This window comes from Giraffa tippelskirchi, chromosome 9 (genome assembly GCF_054371585.1).
Source record: "Giraffa tippelskirchi isolate mGirTip1 chromosome 9, T2T-mGirTip1v1.2.pri, whole genome shotgun sequence".
Taxonomy (NCBI): domain Eukaryota; kingdom Metazoa; phylum Chordata; class Mammalia; order Artiodactyla; family Giraffidae; genus Giraffa; species Giraffa tippelskirchi.
In genome coordinates, this window is record NC_137283.1 from 148,463,873 (window position 1) to 148,488,097 (window position 24,225).

General features: G+C 39.4%; 3 long non-coding RNA genes across 4 annotated transcripts; 2 read left to right on the top strand and 1 right to left on the bottom strand.

Moving 5' to 3' along the window:
• The first annotated feature begins 96 nt into the window (after nucleotides 1-96).
• LOC145521383 (uncharacterized) lies at nucleotides 97-21,909 on the top strand. The gene is made up of 2 exons (XR_014065359.1): nucleotides 97-320; nucleotides 21,612-21,909. It is a non-coding gene; the product is annotated as an uncharacterized LOC145521383 (long non-coding RNA).
• On the bottom strand, nucleotides 6,037-12,155 carry LOC145521381 (uncharacterized). Of its 2 annotated transcripts, none has more exons than XR_014065357.1 (3): nucleotides 11,493-12,155; nucleotides 10,293-11,216; nucleotides 6,037-6,089 (listed from the first exon to the last, which is right to left on the bottom strand). It is a non-coding gene; the product is annotated as an uncharacterized LOC145521381 (long non-coding RNA). The 2 variants fall into 2 exon arrangements; XR_014065358.1 differs by having other exon boundaries at nucleotides 6,037-6,100; nucleotides 10,302-11,216; nucleotides 11,493-12,154.
• On the top strand, nucleotides 8,814-14,976 carry LOC145521384 (uncharacterized). Its single transcript, XR_014065360.1, has 2 exons — nucleotides 8,814-11,326; nucleotides 11,603-14,976. It is a non-coding gene; the product is annotated as an uncharacterized LOC145521384 (long non-coding RNA).
• Nucleotides 21,910-24,225: the final 2,316 nt, after the last annotated feature.

Below are 24,225 nucleotides of genomic sequence, written 5' to 3' on the forward strand. Positions count from 1 at the left end.
CCAAATTCTCTTTCCATGCCCTGGTTACCAAGGAAATAGAATTCCCAATGTTTTGCTTACAAATGTATATTCTTTACCTTGAAGTGGGAGTTCTCTGAGCCAGGAGGAAAGGGGTGGGTGGGAGGTCAAAAGAAGCTATACCTGGAGTTGATGGAGGATCTTGAATCTGGCTTCAGGGTATCATCAAGGGTCAGAGGGAACAAGATCATGTTGCTCCCTCACCTTGTTGGAACTAGGATGCACAAAAGATGGATGCATTTCTGTACTTGGACTTTTGCTCCCGATTACAAATTGGGCTGGACGGATGTAGGTGTTTCCAGGCAAGTTGGAAGTAGATAAGGGTGGGTCAGGCTTCTATGGCCTACCTTCTGCTCTCATACAAAGCCCTCACAATCACTGCTGTTAATTGCAAGGTACACTTTCTCCATTTACATTTCATATTATCTGACAGCAAGGGTCTTTCTAAAATGTGAACACAGCCCCTACAATGTAGTATAGAAGGTACAGAGTTAAAACATCCAAGTCTATATGAATAGGGGAAAAAGTTTTGTTCCAAAATCTCCATCTGCGATTAGATCATTGCTTGTCTAGAAATTAATGTCTTTGACCTGAGTCATGAACTTATTTTACTTCCCATTTTAGGTAAATTATTAATTCAGCAAGAATTTATCATACCAGGGCCTCTCTGGAAAGAAATTATAGTACTTTGCGGGGAAAGACATCAAAGCTTTATAGAAACAAACTTGAAAGTACAGAAAACAATACTAAATAATGAATAAGTAAGTAAGTAAGTGTTAGTCGCTCAGTCGTGCCCGACTCTTTGTGACCCCACCAGGCTCCTCTGTCCACAAGATTTTCCAGGCAAGGTTACTGGAGTGGGTTGCCATTTCCTTCTCCAGGAGATCTTCCCAACCCAGGGATCGAACCCAGGTCTCTTGCACTGCAGGCAGATTCTCTACCGACTGAGCTATAAATAATGAATAGTGAAATGCAAAAAAGGAGTACACGCAGGTGCAAAAAAAAAAAATTGGTTGAAGTATTGTGTCCTGGGGTCTAGAATTCTGGAGTGTATAATTAAGAAGAGAAATCAGAGTGAACCATAAATCTCTCCTGTAAATGCTAAAAAAGCAAAAACAAAATACACTTCTCTCTTAGAGACCTAACTCAGGGCCATTTTAGGTGTGGCCTCATTTTCCCCTGAGTGAGTCACCTGGTCGTTTCTTGACCTTTTCAATCTGGAAGCTATATTTCTTTTCCATCACAGTTGTGCTGATGATGACAATCACAATTAGAACGCTTAAGTGAGAAGCAAGTGCTGTTGCCCGTGAACTTCCGTCAATATGCTGAGTTAGAAGTTGCTCTTGGTTACTGGTTCACTTGACCATACTTTTGGTGTGGGTGTGTAATGTATTATAATTGCCTATACAAATAGCCTTTGTCCTTTCAAATTTTGTGTAGCCTGATACTGCCAATATTGTAATGGCTCAGTTTTTCTTTTCAGATAAAAAGTGAGTTAGGAGCAGATATAAAGAGAAGCATTTGATTGCCCTCAGTCAGACTCTGGCTTTCACTTGTCATTAAATGAGAGGCTTATTTGAAATCTGTTATTGACAGTAACCCGTTCCTAACCTGCTTATGTGATTCTCGAGTTCGCATGTAATTTCATGTTTTATTTGTTCTTCATGCACTGTTTCCGAGATGTGCTCATTGTTATGCACCATTTCTGGGGAGTCTCACCTTGGAGTGTGCTTAGAAAGCTGGCAGAAAACAGAATTCAGTCTGTAGGTTAGCCATGTGGAAATGACAGTGTAAAAATCAAATTGAAATTTATAAGCCTGGTTCTTTATTCATTGCTTAAGATGATAACTGCAATTTGAAATGGTATCATTTTAGCATTTTTTAGTTTCTTTACTATATATATGGGAGGTATATATTGCTCAGAGTCAGCTAAATTATTAAAGCTTTTCTAATTCCCACCAAAATTCTCTTTGGACTGAAAAAATGTGACAACCTCAGGCTGAAAGTGAACTGACATCTACGTGTAAAACTAGGTGGAATGTATTCATGTTCCACTTCTCTGGTGATTAAAGATTCAATATGAATGTATTTTACATACACATATATATGTGTATATGTATATATGTACTATGCATGTATGTATATGTATTTTATATGTGTGTATATATGTATATATACATATGTATTTGTGCCTATGAATATATACATATATATTTTCACATTGATCTGCTCTACACCTTGTCCTCCATGCCAATTAAATTTCTCTCAAAGAGTAATAGTCATGTCATACATTATTGTAAGTAAACAAATGTGTATGTTAAGATCATTTCTTACCCACATGTCACCTCTAACCTTTGTGTAAAATGTCTTTTGCATTAGCATAAATATTAAGAAGATGCCATTTCTGCTATATATAGGGCTGCTTTCAGCTAATCAGTTTTTCATGCATTTAAATAGGAATATTAGAATGATGGTAATTACTTTAGTTTTCCATGAATGATCCATCAAGACATTGCCTTTCACTGGGTGGTATTGCTCAGAGAAAGTAGGACAGAGTTAAATTGTTAGCTGTTTTGGAATAGCTTCAATGTTTTGTTGGTGACTTTTAAACAAAATTCATTTTTAAGCCTATTATCTTTTCTAAGAGTAAATGTACAAGCTGCTTTGGAAGGACTAGAATAATCTGAGGCACATGCAGACTAAGTGAAATTGTAATGAATTGTAAAATAAGAACTGTTTATTAAATGCATGAGAGACAAAAGACATTCAGACAGATGACAAAACCTTACATACACACACACACACTCTGGCTGAATGTGGAAAATTTCATACATACTTTTTGAAAAGTGCCTTTTATCAAAATGAGACTTTTCCTCGTTTGCACAAACATACTTCTATGGTTTCACAAATTATTTTCACATGTAAACTCAAACTTTAGAAGGTTGAATTTCAAACAACTTGCGTTTTTAGGCATTATACACTTATATCATTAAACTGCCTTTACTCTGCTGGAATTAGATGTCATTAATGAACAAATATTTTAAGTTGCCTGGTAGCTGATGATTTCTGTTTTCAGCCGTGTTTCCTGCTTTGTCGGTACAGCAGTGTTTGTTTACACCAAGATATCAAAATAATTGCATATTTTGCTTCATTGTTTTCTAAAAATTAGTAGGAAATTAGAGAAAATGATTGGTTTGATACTGCAAAAAAGCATAGTCATTTAAACCTACAACCCAGATAAGGACAGCAATCTCAACACATGCTGAAAACAGCTAATCTTTAGCTCAATGAGATAATTGTTGAACTTAAGCCAGGCAAATATACATTCACAGAGAAAGAACAGAAAAAAGATTGAAGCATTGTATTTTCATCTTTAAAAACCTTCCAAAAAATGGTATGTTTATACATGTTTACATACACATGTATAGAAATATACATGCATTCTTATAAATGTATGGAATGGCACATAGCAAATAGACAGCAGTAGTTACCTGGGGGGTGGGATTTATGAAAAAAGAGAAAGACTTTTACTTTTTATTTTAGCATCATCTTTATTTTTTTCAATATATTTGTACGTTCCTTAGATAATCTTAAAAACAGTTAACACGTAAATGACCAAAAGAACATGTATAAAAAGCTTGAAACACCTAGAGGGGTGGGATGGAGTGGGAGGTAGAAGAGAGCTTCAAGAGGGAGGGAACTTATTTATATATACCTATGGCTGATTCATGCAGATGTATGGCAGAAACCAACACAATATTGTAAAGCAAGTATCCTTCAATTAAAAATAAATAAAATAAATAAATAAAGCTCAAAACATATTGACAACATGTCCATCTAAAAGGTGATGTTTAATTAGATTTTAGAATACTTTTCAAAGCTCAGAAAATAGGAGCTCCTTCCAACCCTGCTGTCTATCTTTGGGACAGTAGTCCCTCTTACACAGTGTCAGGAAAGCTTTTTGCACCAAAACACAGGGCTACCTACACACTGTGAAATTTCCTCTTCCTCGCAACTCAGCGGTGTTCACTGGGCAAGCGTAATGATGTCCATGTTATCAGTCAGGTGACTGAAGTTCAAGAAAGCTTATTGGAAATCTGCCCAAGTTCATATGGTCATAGATAGTAGAACTGAACATGAATAAGAGCAGATCTTTGGGTACAGGTCCAAAGTGCTGCCACTGGCTGCTGTGGCCTGAATGTGTCTCCCTAAAATTCATTCGTATGTTGAAGTCCCAACCCCCTGTGGGACTGTATAGAGATGAGCCCTTTAAGAATGGGATTAAAGTTAAATGGGGCTTCCCTCGTAGCTCAGTTGGTAAAGCATCTGCCTGCAATGCAGGAGACCTGGGTTCAATTCCTGGGTCGGGAAGTTCCCCTGGAGAAGGAAATGGAAACCCACTCCAGTATTCTTGCCTGGAGAATCCCATGCCCAGAGAATTCTTGCCTGGAGGAACCTGGCAGGCTACAGTTCATGAGATTGCAAGAGTTGGACACGACTTAGCGCTATCTTTCTTTCTTTAAAGTTAAATGGGGCCATAAAGGTAGTGCTCTGAACCCATAGACCTAGTTTCCTTACATAAAAAGGAAGAGAAACCAGATCTGTCTATCTCTGTCTCTCTGTCTCTCTGCCATGTAAGGACACAGTAGACATCCACAAGCATGGAAAGTGTTCTCATCAGGAACTGAATCAATTGATCTTGAACTTCTCAGCCTCCAGAACTGTGAATAAAAAATTCCTATTGTTTAAGCCACTCAGAATATGATATTGTTGTAATGGCAGCTGAGCAGACTAACACCCTGGTGGGAAGGCAATTGTCTTCCCCAAAGTCAAAGACATTCCAGCATACTTGTGTCCCACAGAATCTTTTTCAATTTACCAAGGAAAAACTACATTATCTGCCTTTTCCAGATTATCAGCCACCAACATTTACAATCATTGCATAGTTTGGTCTGAGGCCTGCTCGCATTGCACAGAAAATAATGCTGGGGTAAAGCACAGACCTCTTACCAATCTAAAAAAGTACTTTGTCACACTATTTTTTTTAATGGTAGCTCTTTTTTTAATTAGAGGAACATTGCTTTCCAATGTTGTGTTGGTTCCTGCTGCACAACAATGTGAATTAGTCATAATCATATATATAGATATAGATATAGATATATTCCCTCTGTCTTAAACCTCCCTCATCCCACCCCTCAGGTTGTCACAGAGTACCAGGCTGGGCTCCCTGTGTTATATAGCAGCTTCCCATCAGCTATCTATTTTGCACATGGTAGTGTATACATGTCAATGCTACTTTCTCCATTTGTCCCACCCTCTCCTTCCCTCGCTGTGTCCACAAGTCTGTTCTCTACATCTGCATCTCCATTCCTTCCCTGCAGATAGGTTCATCAGTGCCATCGTTCTAGCTTCCATATATATGCATTAATATTAACAATTCCAAATGACTCCTGAAAGGTAACCCTTGAGCTTTAGTCCAGTAGTAATCTAGAAAGAACAGGACCTTTGGATTCAGACAGACATGGATTCAAATTCCAGATCTGATACTGAAAACTGTAGAACCAGTTCTTTAGCCTAAACCTCAGTTCTGCAGGAATCAGAGTTGTGCTCGAAGTTTGACTTGTACCTAATAGAATTGCAAGATTTAAATGTAATGATACACATCAAATAATTTACTGAGATTCGGGCACATAATTGGTAACCAATAAAACGTTCTTATTGTCCCTTCTCTTGCTTGCTTCCTTCATATACTTTTGCTTCATTTCTTCTCATACCTTGTTTCTATTTCTGCTCTTTTACAAAAAGTTATTTTTCTTTTGCCAGTCTGTTATGCAGGTCTTAAAAACCTATGGAAGACCTCTGTTATACTTGACATTTCCGTAACAGGTTGGATTTTAACAAAATGGTTCCACATTGTTATTGTTCAGTCACTAGTTGTGTGCAACTCTTTGCAATCCCATGGAGTGCAGCATACCAGGCTTCTCTGTCCTTCACTACCTGGATTTTGCTCAAACTCATGTCCGTTGAGTTGGTGATGCCATCCAACCATCTCATCCTCTCATCTTCTCCTCCTGCCCACAATCTTTCCAAGGATCAGGGTCTTTTCCAATGAATCAGCTCTTTGCATCAGGTGGCCAAAGTATTGGAACTTCAGCTTCAGCTAACATCAGTCCTTCCTGGGAATATTCAGGGTTAATTTCCTTTAATATTGACTAATTTGATCTCCTTACAGTCCAAGGGACTCTCAAGAGTCTTCTCCAACACCACAGTTTGAAAGCATCAATTCTTTGGCTCTCGGCCTTCTTTATGGTCCAACTCTCACATCCATACATCTCTATTGCAAAAACCATAGCTTTGACTGGACAGACCTTTGTCAGCAAAGGGATGTCTCTGCTTATTAATATGCTGTCCAGGTTTGTCATAGCTTTTCTTCCAAGGAGCAAGCATCTTCTAACTTCATGGCTGCAGTCAGCATCTGCCATGATTTGGGAGCCCAAGAAAATAAAATCTTATTTGCTCCTCTAAAAAATGTGTTATTAAGCATGTACTGGGGCTTCCCTGATAGCTCAGTTGGTAAAGAATCCACCTGCAATGCAGGAGACCCCAGTTTGATTCCTGGGTCGGGAAGATTCACCAGAGAAGGGATAGGCTACCCACTCCAGTATTCTTAGGCTTCTCTTGTTGGCTCAGCTTATAAAGAATCTGCCTGCAGTGTGGGAGTCCTGGGTTCGATCCCTGGGTTGGGAACATCCCCTGGAGAAGGGAAAGGCTACCAACTAGATGGACATGAATTTGAGCAAGTTCCAGGAGTTGGTGATGGATAAGGAGGCCTGGAGTGCTGCAGTCTATGAGGTTGCAAAGAGTCAGACAGGACTGAGCAAATGAACTATAAGCACAAACTATGCCAGTTTATGTTCAACTTGACATCACTCCTGTTCCCATTTGTTTTGGACTGAATGTGGGTGTGCACCTAAAGTATATATGTTGAAGCCCTCATCCCCAACGTGGTGGTGTTTAGAGATGGGGCTTTTGGGAAATAATTAGGATTAGATTAGGACATGGAGTGTGGGCCATCGTGAAGGGACTAAAGCTCTTATAGAAGAAGTAAGATACATGAGATTGTCTTGTTGCTATGTGAGGATAGAGTGTCCTCACATGGCCATCTCTCAAGCAGGCAGAGCCGCTCACACCAGACATGCGAGCACCTTAATCTTGGACTTCCCAGCCTCCAAAATTGTAAGAAACAAATATTTGCTGTTTCAGTCAAAAAACATATATTATTAACCATCAGTCCTCACTAAACAACTTTCCCCTGGATCAGCCAGTTGCTCCAGTGTTCCTGGAATCTCGAATATTAACTCTTGGAGAATACAAATTTAATGTCAACCTGAAGCTCAAGATTGTGTTTTATGGGGCCCCATGTTTCATGCCATCAGCATATTATAACACTTTGAAAAAAGTTTAAGTAGATATTGGCTTTTGTTGCCGATATCAAGATTTATTGGTTCAAGAGTTATTGATCATGGGCAAATCTTGGCCATTATTATGCCTTGAGGACAAATAAATCTTTATCAGCTGAACATGAATCAATATAATTATGCTTCACTTATGCACATCTTTTTCCTAACCATATTGGGTTTTCAACCAAATCATGAAATATGAGAGAAACTACTTAGGGAGGCAGTTGTGAGGAATTATGCCAAGAACATTCATGTTTTGCAACAGTGCCAATACTAGCTAAAGCCAACCAGCTCTTGCTGACAGAATTGAGGTAATTTCAGCAAAAGGTAGAAGCTAATTTTTGAAGAAACTGGCTCAGATATACAAATTATCAGAAGATAGAATGAAAGACTTTAGAAATGTAAAGAAATCATAACAATCATATCCTATACTAGAACAGATAGCTTCAAGAATTCTAGAAAAGAAAAGCAAAAATAAAGCTGCAAAAAGCCCAGGAAATCTGAATTTATTTTAAATATTTTTCAGTAATTCTAATGTGCAGGCTTCAGGGAATGATTGACTCCTCTGTTAGATGCAAAAAATATCTTTCAATATTTCCTTCTATTAGCATAGACTAATTTTATGGAGGATTTTTGTTGTTGTTAAACACAGCCATCTCACCTTTGGTGAAAATGAGCGCTTTGGCTCTTGATTAGATGATCTCTGATTCTTGCTTATGATCTATTGTAAATCTACTCTAAATCCCAGGTATTTTTCCTGTTACAATTCAGCTTGTTTTTGTCTGGTGTTTAAGCCTCCAAATCCTTTTGTGTTTTGATTCTGTCATGTTTGTTCATTATCCTGTTCATCTTTGTTTCATGTGTACATTTGATCAGCATCCTTCTCTATCTCCATCCCAGGTACTGATGAAAAGTTGGACCAGAGAGAGTCCTATTGTACCTCCCAAATCTACACTGTTTCACATAGTTATAGTTAATACCTAATGTGGCTTCTTTCCAGCCTGTCTCTACATCTTATACACATGGTCTTATGTTAGGCTTTATAAAATACAAGGCTGAATTTTTTTTAAAAGGTCTTGAATAGGATTTAAGGTGATTTCTAGTTAGCACCAAGCTGCCTGTCAAAACACAAGCACAACATTAATTATGTGGGAGTGTGATTAATATCAAGCATACAACTCTGAACTCTTAGATACAGGAAATCTTTCTTCTATATTCTTTTGTACTGACCCCACAGTAAAATGCAAACTAACTCTGTTTTTAATGCCTTTTGATTTCCGGTTGACCCCACAGATAATTTGAAAACTCACCTAGGGTTGCTGTGACAGTATTACTGATGGAGACTGGAAAGCTGCATGCTGTAGAAGTCCATCCTTTATCACGTGTTTTTTTTTTTTTCTTGCTCATAACCTAGGTGGACATAGCTAAGCAAATTGAAGCCGATCATGGATAATTTCATAGGATGTAATATCCAGTTCTAAGAATTCATAAAAGAAAACAAAGAGCCTGGAGAGGAAAAGAAATAGTGATATGCTATCTTATAATTTCACAACAAAATATGTTTTCTGTGATGTTCAGAAATCAAAGGACAGTGCCTCAAATGTGGGTGGCACAGGAACACAGCTCTTAGAAGCGGGCTGCTGTTGGACTACCAGATGTACAGACTGACGTTCCTAAAGTGCACGCGATAGTTCTGTGGAGGGACACAAACATACCTCACCATTTGCCAAATGCCACATCTGGGGTTTGCCACGTGGCTACATGAACTGGTATACCAAGTCAGAGAGCAGCTGGGGGTGGGAGACATCTGTAAAGCATCCACTGCAGTTTGCGGAGGTGGCTGTACTACAAGTGATTGGCATCATCATGACAAAATCACAGCCAACTATTACAGCTGTAGGTGACAATCTATCCTTCACACTCTCTTCCTTTCTGCATTGCTTTATGATGTACAAAGCACTTTCCCACTTAACTCCTCTAAACTACTTTGTTATATGAGCCCTCTTCCCGTGACATCATTGAGTCAATGGACATGAATTTGAGCAAACTCTGAGAGATAGTAAAGGACAGGGAAGCCTGGTGTGCTGCCGTCCATGGGGCCACAAAGAGTCCGACAGGACCGAGCGACTGAACAACAAACCACCTTCACAGAAAACCCTGAGGCTCAGAGTCGTCTGGGAATCTACTGCAGGACTCCAGCTTCTCATGGCAGCCCAGGCACTGCCTGGAGCTACTCGCTTCAGTCTCCAGCTCTCTCTTCACTAAAACAAGCTCCCTACTTTTATGCCTAAGGTTTTTCTCTACTTATTCCCCCTATATTTCCAAATGTATCAAAAGCCATGAAGATGCTCTGCACCTTCTTTGTGATGGTGGTGGCTGGAACTGGATATTTTCTTAGACTCATACCCTGTCTTTCCACCTAACTCCTGGCCCTTTTGGGAAAGAACTTTTATCATGAGCATCCTATACACAGTGTGCATTGGATACGTGCTTCTTCGGGATATCAATATGAAACCCTTGCAGAAGCTGTTATTTACAGATATATTTCTAAACTCTCTCTTTAGTAATTTAGCGGTGTGTTTGTCCGTTTGCCCATATTAATGAACCCATAATAGGTCTGTAGTCATATATGGATGTGAGAGTTGGACTATAAAGAAAGCTGACCACCGAAGAATTGATGCTTTTGAACTGTGGTGTTGGAGAAGACTCTTGAGAGTCCCTTGGACTGCAAGGAGATCCAACCAGTCCATCCTAAAGGAGATCAGTCCTGAATATTCATTGGAAGGACTGATGCTGAAGCTGAAGCTCCAATACTTTGGCCACCTGATGCAAAGAGCCTGGCATGCTGCAGTCCATGGGATCACAAAGAGTCAGATCCGACTGAGTGACTGAACTGAACTGAACTGAATAGGTCATTGCTGTACTTGGAAATGGATATTTATCCTGTGGTAAAGCAGAGATTAGACTTGAAGTATAGGCCTAGATCTACTGTCAAATTTGTAGGACACCTCTGAGTGTCCTTCCAAGTGTGACAGAGGGAGGAAAATCAGAGGAACATCAGGAACACTGAGACTCCAAGGGGCATGACTAGCATAATAGAGCCTTATGAGTTGGAAGGCCTGGGTTCTAAAAGTGGCTTTGCTGATACTGTATTATAGGACTTTGGTTGAGACCATTCATTTAGTCCCTAAGTTTCCGTTCTTTCATCTGAAAAACAAAGGTTAATGTTACCATGTGAAAGCAGCCCATGAAGTCCTATAGAAATTTAAGATAAAATTGCCATAGTATACACATTTTATGAAAACCATAATAATGTATTTCATTTGCAAATGCTGAGTCAGTCTCTTAAAATATACCCCATGAAAGCATTTTTTTCATGCAAACTCCTATCATTCTCTTTGGTCACTATTATAAATCTCAATATATAGAGAAGGCAATGGCACCCCACTCCAGTACTTTTGTCTGGAAAATCCCACGGACGAAGGAGCCTGGCAGGCTGCAGTCCATGGGGTCGCTAAGAGTCGGACATGACTGAGCGACTTCACTTTCACTTTTCACTTTCAGGCATTGGAGAAGGAACTAGCAACCCACTCCAATGTTCTTGCCTGGAGAATCCCAGGGACGGAGGAGCCTGGTGGGCTGCTGTCTATTGGGTCACACAGAGTCGGACACGACTGAAGTGACTTAGCAGCAGCAGCAGCATAAATCTCAAACAGCAAAAATAGAGAGACATGGCACCTTCATAACAGTTTCAAATCTTAGGGAGACAGAATGCTAAGGGCTGGATCGTCTTTGACTCTATGTAACTCTTTTTCTCATTCACTTGATCATAATTCTGCATTTCATAGGTGATCACGACTCAAAGAAGAACTTACCTTCAGTGTAAAGTCATTAAGTATGCACTGTGCATCTGCTGGAAGTTTAACAGGGCTCCCTTTGCCTTTGTTCATGTTCAAGCGGTTGAATTTTTATTTCCTCCTCAGCATTCAGAGATGGTTGAAAAGGTGATGGCACCTTCATAACAGTTTCAAATCTTAGGGAGACAGAATGCTAAGGGCTGGATCGTCTTTGACTCTATGTAACTCTTTTTCTCATTCACTTGATCATAATTCTGCATTTCATAGGTGATCACGACTCAAAGAAGAACTTACCTTCAGTGTAAAGTCATTAAGTATGCACTGTGCATCTGCTGGAAGTTTAACAGGGCTCCCTTTGCCTTTGTTCATGTTCAAGCGGTTGAATTTTTATTTCCTCCTCAGCATTCAGAGATGGTTGAAAAGGTGAACACTTGAACAAATGTTTGAGGCAAAAAGTTGAGACGTGTCTCCACTTCAGCCTAGGACAGGAGTCACTGCTATGAGAAAACTGCACACATCACAGGAAGGTGTTACTTGGATGGGGAAGAGAAGCAAAACCAATAATGCTGGCCCAAGATAAGATCATGTCACCACTGCTTTATAAACAAAAGCTCTTCAACAAAACCAGTGTCAGCAAAAGGTTCACTAATTCTTGCTTTACTGAGCATGAAATGGGATTGAAAGATGGTATTAAATGGATTATTAAACTGAAGAAATGATGTCTTGTGATCTTTCACACCAAAGCCTCCACTTGAGACAGGCAACTTCTCAGTAAAAAAACTCTCCAAAGGCTCAAGTTTTTATATGGAACCCAAGCCTCTTAAATGTTAGACTGGAAGTTTTATTTTCCATTTTCTTGCTGAACTGTGATTCCTTGGGAGATTACTGTTGCTCTTCATTTATTTTATTCTTATGTCAACATGTAGAAAAGGAATGTTTATGAGAACTTCTAAATTTCACACAGAGAAAACTCTTTCATGTACCAAGAAAGAAAACAATAATTCATCTTAAAGGATATAAAGCCTTTTTTATTTCTAGCATTTCCTTCCCTATTTTTAAAATTTCTGTACGACTCAGCTTAAACATTAGCAATGTGTTTAAAACCTTGCTTGGTTTAGGCTTTTGAAAACAAATTATACAATGAAGCCTCACTTATTAAAAGTCTAAAGAACTAGCAAGATCAAATGATCATTATTTCCTATCCTTATGCAAATGAAAATTGACATTCTCATGTAATTAAGACCCAAGCCACAGAATGACATTAGCAGTAAATATATACTTTACGATTTTAAAAGTTGTAATTGTTTTAATGAACTAAATAACAGTAAATCTAAATATGGTTTCCCAGCCTTCAAAAGAACTCCAAGGTTTGTTTTAGGCAATATCATAGATGATCACAGATGACATACTCTGAATAGAGCCTCCCTTTGAGAAGAACTTAAAATAATGGACTTTTTTAAAAACTTTAAAGGCTTACATGAGATAGTAGGAATGTTAAAAATTCACAGATACTGAAAACCACTTGAAGAAGAAAACAAAGATGTGAGCTGATGATGGAAGCCAGCATATACACTGAGGATGTTTGCTTAAGTTGATCTTGAACTTTATGGTCTCAAGGTGAATGAGAGTTACAGACTAAGGGGGTCTCTCCCAGGAGGGTGAATCTAATAGCAATATTTCCAACATAAAGTATAAAGGCAAACAGAAATAATGTAGCCCTTCAACATTTATCCTTAGCCAAGGAAAATTACCTGTCTGTGTAAAACAGGAAAATTCATACCTAAAGGGAAATGTTTTCCCCTGAATCTCTGTAATAACACCAGACATCAAATGTGATCACAACCCAGATTTCCACTCTCCAATCATTCATAAACTTCAAGTTGGAAATGTACTTTACAGGAGTATTGGATTTGAAGATTTCCTCAGTAACTTTGCAGAGACAAATGTAAATCCTCTTAACTTTGCAGAGACAAATGCAAATCCTCTGTGGAAACTCACCTGCAATCTAAGGTTGGGAAATGTCATGGAGAGTATAAAGGAATAATGACCTTATAATGGAGAACCTAAACATATAACAAACAAGGCTTCATAAGCAAGACTTCAGATACCAGGATTATCAGAAATATAAAAATGTGTATGTTTAATATGTTTTAAAAAATAAGTGGACTTGAAATATATCCCAGAAGCAAGAAACTATTTTTTAAATGACCAAAGGTATTTGAAAAAGAATTAAATAGAACTTCTGAAAAAAAACATGTTGAATGGAACTGAAATCAACAGAGAATTAGACACAACTGAAGAGGGGACTAGAAAACTGAGAAAAAGATTAAAAGAAAAATATCAGATTACAGCACAGAGAGTCAAGAAGCTGGAAAATATAAAGCAAAAGTTGAAAAACAGGATCAAATAAGAAAGACTAACATTAGTATAATCGGAGCCCAAGGAGGAGAGAATGTAAAGAGGAGAAAATACTAATGCTCAGCATCAGGAAGCCCCACAAATCTAAAGCAATAAATACAAAGAAATTCACTCTTTGAAGGGTCATAGTAAAGCTATAAAACACCAAAGGTAAAGAGATTACAGACAAAGAGAAAAATGCCAATTACAACAAGGGAATGACAGTTATACTGATAACTGATCTCTTGAGTAGAAACAAAGGAACCCAGAAACAACACAACGGTATCTTAAAAGTATTAAAAGAGAATCAGCCAACCAACAGTTGTACACTCCATGAAAATGCTTTTAAGAGAAAAATCAAAGATACTGTTAAACAAACAAAAGTAGAGGGAAATCTCTGTCTGTGTATCTTCATTAAAGAAATTCAAAAGGATGCACTTCAAGGCAGAGGGAGGTTCCACATGGAAGGCCTGAGATGTTAGAAGGAATAATGAGCCAAGAAGGTGGTAAACCTTTTTTCATAGCTATATAAAGTAATAAAATAGTATCTTGTAAAGGTAGACTGAAATGTACAATTATATCACATAACTCTAAAGCAGTCAGACCATAGAGAGAAAGTGAAAGATTCTGGTATTACCTAAGGGCTAGAAAATACATTTATTATTTTTGAACATTAGTTAAGTGTACATGTAAAATGTGCCTAGAATAGTCATAAATAGAGAATAGACAAAGTGTGCATAAACTGCTAAACTAATAGAAGGGGGAAATATAATGAGAAAAAAACTCAACCTAAAAGAAGACAAAGGAGATTTTTTCCAGTAGTCATGTACAGATGTGAGAGTTGGACCATAAAGAAGGCTGAGCACCAAAGAATTGATACTTTTGAATGTGGTGCTGGAGAAGACTCTTGAGAGTCCCTAGGACTGCAAGGAGATCAATCAATCCTAAAGGAAATCAACCCTGAAGATTCATTGGAAGGACTGATGCTAAAGCTGAAGCTCCAATACTTTGGCCACCTGATGTGAAGAGCCAACTCATTGGAAAAGACCTGGTTGCTATGAAAGACTGAGGGCAAGAGGAGAAGGGGTGACAGAGGATGAGATGGTTGGATGGCATCACCGACTCAATGGGTATGAGTTTGAACCAACTCTGGGAGATGGTGAAGGACAGGGAAACCTGGCATGCTACTGTCCGTGGGGGTCACAAAGAATCAGACACAATTTAGTGACTAAGCAACAAGAAAAGAAGTGGAAATAGACAGATATAAAATGATAGAAATACATCTAAGTATATTACCTAATTTAAAAAACTGTGAATTTACAGTTTTTTTTAATTTGTTTAGCAGAGACAACTAACACTTGAGAATCAGAGTAATTGGAAGTCAATGGATGACAATAAAAAGAAACAGGAAAATACAACCCAAAAATTAAAAAAAAAAACTGTAGCTAAATTAATATGAAATTAATTCAGCTTTTACAACAAAACATTTCTAATAATTAAAATGCTAACTACAGAATGGTGTGTGTGTGTTAGCCACTCAGTCATGTCCAACTCTTTGCGACTCCCATGGACTGTAGCCCACCACGCTCCTCTGTCCATGGAATTCTCCATGCAAGAATACTAGAATGAGTTACCATTCCCTTCTCCAGGAGATCTTCCCAACACGGGGACTGAACCCAAGTCTTCTGCCTTGCAGGCAGATTCTTTACTGTCTGAGCCACCAGAGAAGCCCATAGAATGGTAGGAGATTCAATTCCACAATCCTCTTCACTAACTGATAGATTCCCCATTGACTCACCAGTAAAGAATCTGCCTTCGATTTAGGAGACATAGTATATGCAGGTTCGATCCCTGGGAAGATCCCCTGGAGGAGGAAATGGCAACCTACTCCAGTGTTCTTGCCTAGAAAAGCCCACAGACAGATGAGCCTGATGGGCTACAGTCCATGGGATCTCAAAGAGTTGGAGACGACTGAGTGTGCCCATACACACACACAGGGATCTTAGACTTCCCTTTGTTTGTAGAAGGGAGTAAGCATTTAAGGAAAGAGAAATATGCTTTTCCAGTATTAAAACTATTATCTTCCCCCATATTTAGATTGAAAATAATTATACACTTTTATTTAAAAGTCAGTTTGTTTAATGTCAGCAAAATTAGTCAAATTATGAATTTCTTGTACCCTTTTTCCCATTAAATTCTAGAAGATCACACATTTCATCAACAATGTCTTTTTCACAATGATTTTCGTTGTCGTTCAGTTGCCAAATGAGTCCAACTCTTTGCAAACCCATGGACTGCAGCACACCAGGCCTCCCTGTCCCTCACCATCTCCCAGAGTTTGCCCAAGTTCATGTGCATTGAATCAGTGATGTCATCCAACTATCTATCTCATCCTTTGTCACCCTCTTCTCCTTCTGCCTTCAATCTTTCCCACATCAGGGTCTTTTCCAATGAGTCGGCTGTTCACGTCAGGTGGCCTCAGTATTGGAGTTTCAGCTTCAGCATCCGTCCTTCCAATTTCACAGTAATGGACTGATACAAAAAAGCAATATGCAGGGCCATTCAAAAAAAAAAAGGATTTGATTTAAATAGATAATGTTCTAATGCTGGGGAATCTATGAAGTAGACCAACAGCAGGTGAGGGAGAAGACTGATAAGTAAGCAGTTAGTTGTCTCAGGATTAAGGAAAGTGGCCACAGTTTTATCTCAGTCCATTTTGTATACAAATACAGCCTAAAATGAAGCCAAGTATTAAGTTTTCCAAGAGAAAGCAAGTAATGCAGGTCAAACTAAAACTGGAAAATTTCAAAACGCAAAAGCAAACAAAAACTGCAAAAGAATACATGTGTATATATATTTTTTGTTTTGTTTTGTTTTTGTTTTTAACAAGTCTCAAATTCAAACACAGTGCAGTGCTTAAGAGCAGAGAAGATACTGTTAAGTGAAAGACATTATCATCAGCTCATTTTGCATTTGTACATTTTGGGTAGCTATGACTGGCGCATTAAGTATCCCCAAAGTAGGATAGCAATTTGCCTGAGAAAAGATGGGGAATGGTAAATGGTGACCTTCTCTTTTAAAAAGAGATTGATGAACCACATTTTGGGGAGGAAAAAACAAAACACCAGTTTTTCCTTTAGTTTGTGATGAATCCTGTCCTGGATGTCCAATTAGAGTACCAACTACAGAATCTTTCAGATTCATCAACTGGAGTGAAATCTGGGTTGCCTGAAGTTTCTGAATTTTGATGAACTGTTTAACAACAATACTTCTTGAACTACAATAGCAGAGTTATCTAATAAAAGACTTCTTGGGGAGAATTAATCTTTAAAGGGAGAGTATCTTTTTTCCCCGTAAAAGAACTTTTACCCTTCATAATGCAAAATGAATTTTATATAATTAGAAAAGGGAATTATGTACCAATGGATAAAGGGGTTCTTGCTAAACCAACCTAGCAGGATTCTTGCTGAAGACAATCCAGGGTGATCAGACATCACCTGGGTGATAGAGAGTGGGGGGCCTGATCAGATATCAGGGGTAGGGGATTCTGGTTAAACTGACTTGGCGGAGTCCTTGCTAGAACTGGATTTTACAAGGAGTGCGGAGAGGGAGAAGGTTTAGGAGCCTGACTAAGGTTTGATCAAGCAACAAAATTTTGTTGCACCTTAATCTCAGACTTCTAGGCTCCATAGCTGTGAGACAATAAATTTCTGTTTTTAAGCCCCCCCCCCCCATTCTGCGGTACTTTGTTACAGCTGCTCTGGCACATTAATAGAATCCATCTAGATGGTGAGTTTCTTGAGAGCAGAAACTGAATGTCATGTTTAACTCTAAGACTTAGCAGTCCACGTTCTACTCAGATTTAACTGCCATTTAGATCTTCTTTTATTGCTGTTTAGCTGCTAAGTCATATCCAACTCTTCATGGCCCCATGGACTATAGCCGGCCAGGCTCATGTGGGTACACTTTATCTGATTGTTATTTTTTCACCTTTTGCTTTTTCATACTAAAACCTATGACATACCTAGAAAGCGTATTAACCCTGAGAAGAGTTGGACATAACTGACTGAACAATATTTTTTCACTATGGATGGAGCAACTAGACAAAGAGCCAGTGAAATGTCTGAGGACTTAATTTGCAGGGTTAAATTATCATTAGAAAGTCTTTGTAAGAGTCAGATAATGGCTCCATAAGCAATCTGGACCCAGCATCATAGACTGAAGTTCATTTTACTGGCTTCAGCTTTATACCAACATGAAAATGTCCTTAATGCTATTTCTCTTTCACTTGCTCTCATTTAGGTGATTGAGCCCAATTTACAGGGAGGGAAATCTTTCCTCTGAATCCAATTCATGGGACCCCCATGAATTGCGTTGAGCCCATATATGACTTTGTCTATGTCTTTATGCTATATGTTAGAGGTGTTTTTAATCTGCTTTGTTGAAGGAGGTGGGTACCTGGGTCAAGTACCTCTTTGATATATTAGTAATTATATTCTGATAATTTATTGAAAGGAGGGAGAATAATATGGGGAGCTTTGGCAACCTGCATGAATAGAATTGATGATAGAGGACAAACCATGTTATGAATAGCCTTGGAAGTGGAATATATTTGAATGGGATTAAAGATATTTATCAGCAGTAAGGGTGACAGTTCCCAGTGTGATTTGCTTGGCTCTTCAGCTACCTGAATATGATGAGATCCCTCTAATGCCACTTCCACTGATAATCTCAGAACTCATAGTGTAATTGCCCACAAGCAGTAAGATTATCATTAAAAACCAACTTCAGCAAAAAGAAAAAAGACACAAGAATGTCAGCAGAAATGCAAAGTTTGAAAATAAATCTGAGAAATTAGAATACAGGATTTGGAACTGCCTAAAGTGTACTTTCAGATGCCATCGCTCTTATCTATCTATATATAGAGAGATAGACTGGCAACTTTTTAAAGCTTTTATACATCACTGCCCTCTTGTATGTAATGTATTTATATTATACATATCAATATAAAACCTTAAACAATAAGGTTTTAAATCTATAAAAGTGAACACAGTGCAGGAAGTAAGTGAACTAGTTGTTCCAATTATTTGTTGCTGTATAAAACATCATCTCAAAAACTAAGTGGCAAAAACAATACTATCTCTTATGGTCTTGGGTTTGAGGGGGTTCAGCCAGGGTTTCTCATTTGGGGTCTGTCATGTGGTTGTGACCAGACAGTGGCTAAAAACTGGAGTCACCTCACAGGACTTCTCACTCAAGTATCTGGAAGTTGACTTTGGCTGTCCACTGAGTTCTTAACTGGACTTTCAGCTGGAACACCTCTACTTCCTCACTGTGGCTCAGCTGGTAAAGAATCTGCCTGCAATGCGGGAGACCTGGGTTTGATCCCTGGGTTGGGAAGGTCCCCTGGAGAAGGGAAAGGCTACCCACTCCAGTATTCTGGAGTGGAGAATTCTATGGACTACAGTCCATGGGGTCGCAAAGAGTCAGACATGACTGAGCAACATTCATTTCACTTCACTTCCTCATTGTGTCGCAGGGGTTCTAAGAGCCCAAATGCCAGGTGAGAAGGTAGAAGCTGCATCACTTTTACAACGTACTCTCAGAAGTTGTATAGTATCTCTTCCTTTGTAGTCACAAGCCCATCTGTGTTCAAGGGGTGGAAACAGGCCCCACTTCTCAATGAGAAGAGAAACATCACTTTGTAAGTGCTTTGAGAGAACTCCCTTGAAAGTGAAAGTGTGAAAGTGTTACATGCTCAGTTGTGTCCAACTCTTTGTGACCCTATGGACAGTAGCTAACCAGGCTCCTCTATCCATGGAATTCTCCAGGCAAGAATACTGGAATGGGTAGCCATTCCTTTCCCCAGGGTATCTTTCCACTCCCTTGAAACAAACTATCCTCATTAAATTCCACCAACATTTCTTAAATCTTGATTCTGTCCTACACACTTAAATCTGTACCCCTACCTCCCACTGCAACCCAAGTTTTAGAGGATACAAATACCAATAGTCGTGACCCTCAAAGAATTTATAATCTAGAAAAGTACAAAAGTACAAGGAGGGAAGGGAAAGATATAAGACATATACATAACTATTAAGAGAGCGCTGGAAACATGGTATCAGAAGATCCCATTTTAGCCAAAGCTTTCCATTAACTGGTGGGTAATTTCTGACAAGTCACTAAATCTCTTTACACTAGCTGCTTCATAATAAATACTGATTTCCTTCCTCGCAATCATAGTATCTTCTTAATAGAGCTTTTTGTTAAAAATACATGATATAGCTCATGTGAACTGCTTAACATGGCTCCTGGTACATGACAAGCCCTCGATAAATGTTCATTTCATTATGATAGAGTGGAGTGGTGGTAGGCGAGGTGGGAATGCTTTGTAAAGTGTGAAGTCTTAGATCAACGTAAGATATTTCCATTCATAACAGACAGAATATAGAACATCCTATTGAAACCTGTAATTCTCTGCTCAGCTACAAGCTCCCCAAACACTACCTTTTTGCTGTTTCCAGAGACTCTGAGGGCTTCCTTGCTCCACCCCACCCCCTTTCCTCACCATTCAGAGCCCAGTTCGAAGACCATCTCAGCTCTAAATTAACCTAACTCTATGAGGCCAAATAGGTAACCCCAACCCATATTCCCTTCACACTTCACCTACACGATGGCACTAGGAACGCTGTTGTCTTACCCATGTTTGCATCCCCAGTGCCTCGAATAGCACCTGCCCATGATGCACATAGATGTGCCTCAGTGTTAATGCAGATGGTGGTGTTAATGAGGATCCAAGCAAGGAGATGTGTGGCACGCATTACGGATGGAGCCCTGACCTTGGACCAGATTTCAGTTGTATCTCTGACTTTTCCGAACTCACTGTTTGACTGTGCACTTGAACTTTAACCTAACCCTGCTGAACTGTCGTTTTCTCATCTGGAAAATGGTAATTGACAGACAAAAATAATTGTGATATGCTACAAAGTCTTCATAACTCTGTCAGGAAGATATCATTAACAGATGAGGAAATCCACATTCACAGAGCTACAGCATTACATGGCTTATATGTGCTATAGCCAGGTCCATCCACCTGAAGGGCCCCAGTTCATGGCCGCTTTACCACACGGTGGCTTATTGCAACAGATACGATCTTGTTTCTTCTGGCTCTGAATTCCATAATGTCATGACACAATTTCTCTTCTTTCCCTCCTATTCTCTGCCTGTCACATGAAAGACATTCTAAATTTACCCTGTTCTATTATTTACTGTTATTCAAGCCTGGACTATCAACCCAGTGGAAGCCAAGGCTATTACTCTACCTCTTAATTTTCTCCCCAAAATGCAGCTGCCAGACCCAACAGGAGTGCTCAGCAGTGATTTACTGCAGTTTAAACAGGTTTCAAGTGGCTAAGAGTCAGGCCATAGGAGCCAGATAAGACCTAGGCAAAAAACACATCACAAAATTGCTTTTCAGTTTTGTTTTTCTGTTGGACTCTTGTCCCAAGGCAAACTATTAGCCATTTGAGCAGCTTTTTGGTAAATATTTTTTAAATTCTAGATAATCCTGTTATGAAATAAACTAGACCAAGGTTTCTCAGCCTTGGCACTCTTGCCACTTTGGACTGGATAATTCTTTGTTGTGGCAGGCTGTCCTGGGTACCATAGGGTATTTGACACCATCCCTGGTTTTTAGCGTAGCAGGGGTAGAGTAGGGTAGCACTCAACACCAGTAGCACCATCACTCTCAGTCTTGACAATCCGAAATGTCTGCAGACAGTGCCAAATGTGCCCTGGTCATTAAATACCCAACCCCCACCCCACCTTTGAACTAGACTGAATGGAGTAGGTGGGCTAAATCTCATTCCTTACTTTACAGAGTCCAGTTTCGTATCAAAGACATTTTTACCCAATGAAGTTAGAAAGTATGATATCAACTGAGGAAGATTTCTTCTCGCTGGGCCCCTCAGGCTCCCCCCTCCCTGGTAAGCCACCATCCAGGGCTTCCTCAGGACTGTGATACACAGTCCTTAATAAGCCGAAGCCGCAAAAGCAGTGTTATGGTTTTGTTCCACCAAAGCATCCCTGAAATTTAAACCTACGTGTTTATCAAGATGTATTCCCCTGTCACCGTGATTACCTGCATCGCCTTGAACTGCAAAGAAAAGACAAGGAGTGATTGAGTGGGTCTTTTTTTCTGTTCCTGTATTGTACCTGAGTTCTGTCTTAGTCTGCTTCCTAAATAGAATAATCAATGCCATTATCTCTTCCTCCCTCATCTAAATCACATCAGGACTGTACAGTAGATCGATAGTTACAACAAAGAAGGCCGAAGCTCTCATTCCAGGGGGACTCATTACTCTGCAGCCCAGGACCTGGGTATGGATCCCAGTAAGGTTATCTACTCCAACGTGGGAGTTAACATCAGCTGTCGGTTATTAATACCGCACCGCGACCCCACCGTAACTGGCTGCCTGTGTGCCGAGAGCACGTCCGAAAACAAACCAGCCAGCTTCCTTCTTTCCCATCTTCCGCTGGTTTCCACTTTCTCTTTGTATTATTTTAAATGGTCTTCTCTAGCCATGTAAAATGTTTGGGACTTCATTGAGATTCTTAACCAGCACAGGTAGCCTGTAACCATTCTCAAGTCTGCTGCAGTATTACAAAGACTAATTAAAATAAATTCAGGTCTTAAATTAGCCCTTTCAGTAACATTTAGTGCTTAAGTCACTGGGCGATAAAATAAATAATTTGGTTAAGCTGGAGAGAACAGTATTTTTAGAATTGTATTTCCTGAGCAGCCATTAAAAGGAGAGTAAAATAGAACAATGATTATGCACCCACTTATCAATTTTTCCAATAGCAGTTTTGTTTTCTGTGGTTCTTCCTCACTTTGGGGCCACCCTGTCTGTCATTAGAGACTAGCCTGTCTGCAGTGTGAGATAAAGCAATGTCAGTGACAAATCACATAACAAACCTTTTTTTAGTGGAAAGGACTGAGGCTGAAGCTGAAACTCCAACACTTTGGCCACCTGAAGTGAAGAACTGACTCATTTGAAAAGACCCTGATGCTGGGAAAAATTGAAGGTGGGAGGAGAAGGGGATGACAGAGGATGAGATGGTTGGATGGCATCACTGACTCGATGGACATGAGTTTGAGTAAGCTCCGGGAGTTGGTGATGGACAGGGAGGCCTGATGTGCTGCAGTCCATGGGGTCACAGAGTCGGACACGACTGAGCAACTGAACTGAACTGACTGGTCATTACCATCTCCAAGTTCTCCAAGATTCTGCAGCTTCCAGTGTTCAGCAGACAGATTTGTGTTATGTAAGCTCTGTAACTCAGGGAACACCAAAATTATGCTTTCCTGCCTCCTATTTTTCAAATTCCTTATATGGATTGTTTTTTTCTGTCTGCCAGTGCGATATTTTAGCATTTTCACTCTATAGCTGGAATTCAATAAAGTTTCACCTACTTCTGTGTATCCCTTTGTGTTAGAGTTTCCCGCAGACTTACTTCAAAGACCTAAACTTTGTTTTTTCAAAGAAGAGATTCATTTTTTAATTAAAAAAAAATCTTTATTGGACATCTGCTGTATGCATAGAGCTCAAATTCTGACCCAAGGATGTTTATTGTTCTTCTGGGCTTATTTTAAAGAAAAATATAGCAAAGAAGAGAAGCACCATGATATTTTTATACCTTATGCAATACTCCAGATAAAAAAGTGAAAAAAAAGTGAAAGTCGCTCAGTCATGTCCGAATCTTTGTGACGCCATGGACAGGGGCCTGCCAGGCTCCTCTGTCCATGGAATTCTCCAGGCAAGAATACTGGAGTGGGTTGACATTTCCTTCTCCAGGGGATCTTCTGAACCCAGAGACTGAACCCAGGTCTCCCACATTGCAGACAGATTCTTTACCCTCTGAGCCACCAGGGAAGCCCAAGAATACTGGAGTAGGTAAACTATCCCTTCTCCAGGGGATCTTCCCAACCCAGGAATAAAACCAGGGTCTCTTGTACTGCAGGTGGATAGTTCCTTTTTAATATTGACCAGCCAAGTTTTTGGTTTATTTGTTATTTTCTTTTTTTTGGACATGCTTTATCACCCTGGTAACTGCCACCAGTGAGCAGATTCATTCAATCTATTGGCAGTTATGCTGTTTTGTTTGTTGTCCTTGGAGCACTGGACCTCTCAGGACCTCTCCTTTTCTGTCACTTTGGTAAAATATGATATGAGGACACAGAGGCTTAATCCAGGTGCAGCATCCAAACCCCCAAAAATCAGAGCAGTTTGTATATCTACCACCACCAAAATGCTTCCGATACAGGACTGGAAAGCTCTAGATCTCTGAAACTTTAGATCGTTTCAGACCCTTGAAGAGACAACTCTATTTCCAGGCCATCTGGTTGATGACTGGGCTGTTGGCAAACTTTGTTCACTGGAATTCAGGCCATTAAGAAAAACATTTTAAGTTGTGGAATGTTAAAACATTGC